Below are 6030 nucleotides of genomic sequence, written 5' to 3' on the forward strand. Positions count from 1 at the left end.
GTGCCAGCTGGAAGAAGGAGGGAGCCACATACAGTACCAAGCTGGGCCTGTACTGACCGTTATGAAAACATCTTGCATGGACTTGATTGGTTACAGTGGGATGGGCAGCAAGCGACAGTTAATGGGGGAGGGGAAGTAGAATTCAGGGATTTTGGCATGCAGTTCTCAGTTCTGGCTATACAATACTGCAATCCACTTGATCTCTAATAAAACTATACCTTTCTCAACAAATGGAGCCAAGGATTGTTTCTATTTAGCGGTTTAAGTTGTGGGCAGCCTAACAGTTAAACTGTTTTCTTGCAGATGTAGATATAAGTTCATTTCTTTTTATATTCTCCATTCAGATCACAATACCCAGTACAAAATACAGCTCTAAAATACTTGACTCAGATATTATTATTTTTCCTCACTTCTTTTGCACTTTAATCCTGAATTTGTTTTCTAAAAGTCAATCTTGGCAACACCAACAGATATGGAATCCTAAAGCTGAAAATGCTGGGTAATTTAGTGCCAACATCTGGAGGGAATCAAGCTGAGGAAGATTGGTCTATACTTATCTTGGTATTCCATAGGATAAAATAAAATAAAAGCAAAATGTATGTGTATTTTTCTGGTAGCGTTGTAATAACAGCCTTCATTGTGCTCTGTAAACCTTTTGCCGAGAGCCTTCTTATTCATGCTTGCCTTTCTCTCAAATTTATCCTTTGGGCAAGTGCAAAACAGGTGAAACTTGCTTTTCCTAGCATTGGTTAACTAAAAACAGTTATGAACCATTCAAACTACCATATAAGTATGCCAGATGAGAATAGGGATCAAGTTGTTGGATTTGGACCCAGGAATGCCAGGTTTACATCCCCATTCATTCATTCAACTCATTAAGTGATTTTGGTTCATTCATCCTCTCATCATAACTATCTCATTGGGTTGTAGTAGATATAAAATGAGGGTAGCCAACTTAAACACTCAAGGGAAATGTCTGGTTATAAAGGCAATAATATATGAACAACTAACAAAATAATGCAGGAATTGACATAAAATTTCTGATTATATCAAGGAAACTAATTCTTGTCATGGTGTTTAAAGCTAGCAATTACGTTATCAAACCTTAAATCAGACCTGTCCAGCTCGCAGCCCACAAATCGCATGTGGCCCTGGACAGCTAGTAGTGCAGCCTCACAACTTCATAAACTTTTAATATTATGTGATTTATATATATTAACCACATTATATATTTATATGTTGCCCAACACAATTCCTCTTCACTGAGTGTGGCCCAGGCAAGCCAAAATGTTGGTCATCATTTAAATGATTGAAATCAGTCTTCATAATCAGTGGAATTTAAGCCACTGATTATTTCTCTGTCCCACGTACCTCATATTTTATTTTGATTGTAAAAATAAATGTGTGATGACATTTCCCCAGATATCTCCCCAGATGTCAGCTTGGAGGAAGATGAACCAGTTCCAAGCAGGTCTGGAGGGGAGTTAATTATGGCTTCAAGCAGCTGTCTGAGAGGGATTTGGCTTAAGCACAGCTGCAGCAGGACAGTCCTGAGGCTTCAGGTGGAGAAAGCATACAGCTGCATCCAGTCAGTGATGAGGAAGAGCATGGCTTTTTTTGTCATAGAACACCCAGAACAGAGTTCTGGCACCTTTTTTGGATGGAACCTTGTAGGGTAGGCAAGGCGGGTTGTATGACATGTGTGAGTTCCGGCACCTTTTTTTTTTTTTTTTTTTTTACAAAAAAAGCACTGAGGAAGAGGAACTGCCTTCTGCACCTGATCCAAGAACAGGTAGGGCAGAGAAAAGGCAGGAGCAGAGAAGGTCAGCCAGATTACTCAGGAGGAGAGAGCGTCGCCCTTCTTGATGGGCTACACCAGAAGCTGGCTATTTAGCACAGCAATCAGATGGAAGCAATGCTGGGAACAATGTGTTCATTAACTGTGTTTTCTAGTTGTTGTGATTCTTGCCTTGCTTTGGATTGACATTGTGCCTTGACTTGGATTGTGCTTTGTGAACTCTGGACTTTTCTTGCCTTGTGGATTTAATTTTGCCTGGTGAGTTTATTTTGATTGAGAAACTTTCAAGGGCCTGCCATTGTTCTCTGGACTAGCATTGGTCTGCTTGTGGCTGGACTTAATTGGGACAGTTCTGGGTTTTTGGTGAAGGGAATTGCGGGGGAATATTAATAAACCCACTAAACCACAGTTATGTGTGTGTGTGAGTGGGACAGCAGAAAATGCAACAATACAGTTATAGTAACAAAATGCTACTATAAAATAAATATTAAAATAAAATGGGCTTGCTTTGCTCTTCTACGATAGGGAGCAATTTAGGACTATACATTGTGCTATTAAATTCAGGCTTATACCAAGGGCTGAACACTAGAAGCTCTGAGAGGCATTCTTAGAAAGGTTTGGGTATTACCCTTAATATTTTATGTTCTGTTTCCAAAGATGAGGCATGGAGACGAAGCGGAGTAATAAAAACAGTCTTCCTTTATTGCGATTCACCAACAGAACAACTAACAAAAATGGCGCAGGCCCTTTTATAGTCCCCTGGTAGGGACAGCGTCAGCCAATCATTTCACGGCATTCTCCCGCCTTGCGCATGCACGCAAGGCTGGAGACAGCCTGTCTGGTCCCAGGCAACCACGTGGTCTGCCCGGGCCTTTCTGCAGCTTTTCTGAGCCTGCTGAGTCATTCAGCAGGCCCAGGACACAACACCCCTCCTCCCTTGTATTAAACAATAAGTACACGCTTATTATTTGTACATCCATACACATATACACGTGTTCAATTGAGCATGTTGTTATTTCTAAATACCGTTATGCCTGCTCACAGGCAATCCAAGATTTACATCTCTTTATTCCAACAATAATACATCATACTTTATAGTACCATAAAATATAACACCCTTCTTTTGAGTGTGTTCTGATTGATAGAGAACTACTAGGCTTCCCCCATACGTGACAGGAACCTCACATAGTCCTTTAAGTGTTTGGGTGGACCCTTGGCCCGCTCTGACCTTCTTGGAGCAAGTGTGTGTGCCTGACCTGCCAGCTTGCCTGCCAGGCTAGGCAGACCAGGACTTTGGTGCCCCCTAGACCCAGGCGACCCTCCAAGCTGCTGACTGGCTGGATCCTCTGAACCCAAACCAGAGTTCCTTGGGGGGGGGGTGAAATTCCCTACGTCCAGTGGAATTCCCCAAGTCCACAATGGACCCCTCTTGGGAGCACTGTCCCTCGAGCCCAAGACCAGCAGATGGAGTGGCCTGAGAAGCCATTGACAGCAATGTCCCATTGACCCGGTGCCTGTGCCAGAGTCAGGAGCCACCTCCATGGCAAAAACCCCTTCTGGAACATGTGCTGCAGCATGTGAAGGTCCGCTTGGGTGGAGAGACTGTGGTCCACGATCGTAATTGTGGTCCTCCTCCCCCCCGAGAGCAGAGCCAGGAGCGGAAGTGTGGCTGGGAAGCCTCCAGCGCAGTTGGTCAATGTGACATCGGATCACACGACCATCATCCAAGGCCACTTTGTATGACAGTGGCCCAGAGACCTTGCATACCACTGCTGTCACCCAGAGATGTCCAGGTCCATAGTCCCTTGCCCAAACCGGATCGCCCACCTGTAGTCTCCTAGGTGCCCGTGGCTGTGACACTTGCAAAGCCACCCGGTCTGGGTGCAACCTGTCCAGTTTAGTGATGAGGCGGTGACCCCAGCGGAGTTCTGCTGGGCTCTTCCCAGTGGCTGTGCAAGGTGTGGTGCATTGGCAAAGAAGAAAGTCAGCTAATCTGTGATGCCAGCTGCCATGAGTGATTCTCTTGAAAGCATCTTTAGTGGTGTGCACCATCCTCTCAGCCTGGCTGTTGGAAGCTGGATGGAATGGTGCTGAAGTAGCGTGCCAGATCAAGTTGGCCTGTAGAAAAGCCTGGAACTCAGAAGAGTGAATTGGGGTCCGTTGTCGGAGACAAGGATGTCTGGAAGCCCATGGGAGGTGAAGATCCCTGTCAGCATCTGGATGGTCTTAGCAGTAGTAGTGGAGGAGACTGGAACGACCTCTAGCCACTTGGAATGGCTGTCCATGAGGAGAAGGAAAAATTGCCCCTGAAAGGGCCCAGCGTAGTTGATATAAACCCTCGACCAAGGGGCCTGTGTCTCCTCCCACCTATGTACAGGGGCCTGGGGCATTTCAGGCCTGGACTGTTGGCAAACAGTACATCTGTGGACCTGGGCCTCGATCTCTTTATCGAGCCCAGCCCACCAAAGATGTCTGCGCACGAGTGCCTTCATCTGGACAATTCCGGGATGTCCCTCATGTAGAGAGAGCAAGACTCTAGTCCTCAATGAGGCTGGGATGACAATCCTGCTACCCCATAGGACACACCCCTTAAAGGTGGAAAGCTCGTGCTTCCTTTGCCAGAAGCTCTGGAATTCTGCACCAAGACATGTGTCAGGCCATCCTGACAGCACCCATGTCAGCACGTGTGTTAGCGTGTGATCAGTGGCAGTTTCAGCAGCCACGTCCCTAGCATTGAAGGGAGATTCAGGTAATTCCTGAATGGAGAGAATGTGGAGAGCAGGAGCAGGATCTGCCTCTACCTGCTGTAGAGGTAATCTGCTGAGGCCATCTACATGGCCCATTTCTTTGCCTGGTTTGTGAACCAGAGTGTAGTCATATGCTGACAGGAAAATTGACCATCTCAGCATTCTAGGAGATATTATGTGAGGGGTTTGTTTGTTTGTTGTAAACAAACCCAGCAGAGGCTTATGATCTGTGTAGACCGTGAAGTGGCGGCCATATAAGAAGTCATGGAATTTCTTTATGCCAGCCACTATGGCCAAGGCTTCTCTGTCAATCTGCGCGTAATTACGCTCAGCAGATGACAGAGTCCTGGAATTACTCTGAAGGCTGTGTCCCATCAGCCTTCAGGTGACTAAACACAGCTCCAACCCCATAAGGGGATGCATCACATGCGATGCACACAGGCAATTGCTCATTGAAATGTGCTAAAACCGCATTTGAAGATAGCAAGGCCTTGACTTCTGCAAAGCTCCTTTTGTGGACCTTTGTCCACTGCCAAGGAGCCTGTTTGTCCAAGAGCCGGTGTAGCAGCTCAGCCACTGCAGCCTTGTGGGGAAGGAAGGAATGGTAAAAGTTTAACAGTACCAAGAAGGCCTGGAGTTCGTTCCTTGACTTGGGAGTTGGGGCCTGCTGAATTGCTTGCAGCTTGGATTCAGCAGGGTGGATGCCTTCAGCATCAATACGGAATCCCAGAAACTCAGTGGATATGACTCCAATTTTACACTTGTCTTGCTTAAGCTTCAGCCCTGCTTGGCGGTAACACAGCAAGACAGCCCTCAGTCGTTCAGCCAGATTCTCAGATGACTCCCCAGCAATGAGGATGTCATCAAAGTAGGGACAGACCCCAGGAATGCCACGGAGCGTACGCTCCATCAAACTCTGAAAAATGCCAGGGGCTACATTAACCCCAAATTGCAGCCTTTTTACCTTAAAAGCTCCCCATTGCATTACAATTGTTTGAGCCTCAGCCATTGCCTCATCAACTGGTAACTGTTGATAGGCCTGAGCCAAATCAAGTTTTGCAAAGATATGGCCTCCTTTGAGTGAAGCCAGAATGTGGCTCACCACCGGCACTGGGTAGGCATGCTGCTGCAAGGCTTTGCTAAGTGTGCACTTGTAATCCACACAAATTCGGATTTCTCCATTTGCCTTTAACGGCGTGACTATGGGGGTTTCCCATGGACTACTGTCCACAGGCTCTAAGATTCCCTGCTGGAGCAGCTTGTCCAACTCTGCATCAATTTTGGTTTTTAAAGCAAAGGGCACCCTTCGTGGCTTGATCCGAATGGTGTGATGGCTGGGTCTAAACGTAAAGCAATGGGAGGCCCCTTGTACAAGCCAAGCTCTGAACTGAACACATCAGCAAATTCCTTACAAACTCTGGCAAGGCCTGACATTTGCAGACTGTGAAGTCCAGTCACTTGAATCCCAAGGGCCTCGAACCAATC

The sequence above is a fragment of the Protobothrops mucrosquamatus genome, unplaced genomic scaffold (assembly GCF_001527695.2).
Source record: "Protobothrops mucrosquamatus isolate PMUCROS unplaced genomic scaffold, P.Mucros_1.0 scaffold127, whole genome shotgun sequence".
Taxonomy (NCBI): domain Eukaryota; kingdom Metazoa; phylum Chordata; class Lepidosauria; order Squamata; family Viperidae; genus Protobothrops; species Protobothrops mucrosquamatus.